Here is a 1239-nt window from a genome sequence, read left to right as displayed (position 1 = left end):
CTCATAACCATCCGTAACAAGATCTGACTCCCTCTTCTGGAGTGTCTGAAGACAGCTACAGTGTACTTACATATAATAAATAAATAAATCTTTTTAAAAAAAAAAAAGAAAGAAAGAAAGAAAGAAAGAGCAATTCTCAAATTCATCTGGAATAACAGAAAACACAGGATAGTGAAAACTTCTCAACAATAAAAGAATTTCTATGGGAAGCACCATCCCTGACCTCAACCTGTACTACAGAGCAATTGTGATAAAAACTACATGGTATTAGTGGAGTGACAGACAGGTAGGTCAATGCAATACAATGGAAGACCCAGAAATGAACCCACATACCTATGGTCACTTGATCTTTGACAAAGGAGATAAAACCATCCAGTGGGAAAAAAGACAGCATTTTCAACAACAAATGGTGCTAGCTCAACTGGCAGTTAACATGTAGAAGAATTCGAATTGAATCATTCTTATCTCCTTGTACAAAGCTCAAGTCTAAGTAGATCAAGAACCTCCACATAAAACCAGAGACACTGAAACTTATAGATGAGAAAGTGGGGAAAAGCCTCGAAGATATGGGCACAGGGGATACTTTTCTGAACAGAACACCGATGGCTTGTGCTCTAACATCAAGAATTGACAAATGGGCCCTCATAAAATTGCAAAGCTTCTGTAAGGTAAAAGATACTGTCAATAGAAAAAAACAGAAACCAACAGATTGGAAAAAGATCTTTACCAGCCCTACATCTGATAAAGGGTCAATATACAATATATGCAAAGAACTCAAGAAGGTAGACTCCAGAGAACCAAATAACCCTATTAAAAATGGGGTACAGAACATTTACACAATGGAGTACTACTCAGCTATTAAAAACAATGAATTTATGAAATTCTTAGGCAAATGGATGTATCTGGAGGATATCATCCTGAGTGAAATGCACTCGCTGATAAGTGGATATTAGCCCAGAAACCTAGAATATCCTAGATACAATCTCCAAAACACAAGAAAATCAAGAATAAGGAAGACCAGCACATAGATACTTCATTCCTCCCTAAAATAGGGACTAAAATACCCATGAAAGAAGTGGCAGAGTCAAAACACAAGAAAACCAAGAAGGATGACCATCGTGTGGATACTTCATTCCTCCTTAGAATAAGGAACAAAATACTCATGAAAGGATATAGGTACTGAGACAAAATTTAGAGCTAAGATGAAAGGATGGACTATCCAGAGACTGACTACCCCAT

Source organism: Mus pahari, chromosome 19 (genome assembly GCF_900095145.1).
Source record: "Mus pahari chromosome 19, PAHARI_EIJ_v1.1, whole genome shotgun sequence".
Taxonomy (NCBI): Eukaryota; Metazoa; Chordata; class Mammalia; order Rodentia; family Muridae; genus Mus; species Mus pahari.
Note: the sequence above shows the minus strand (reverse complement) of the source record.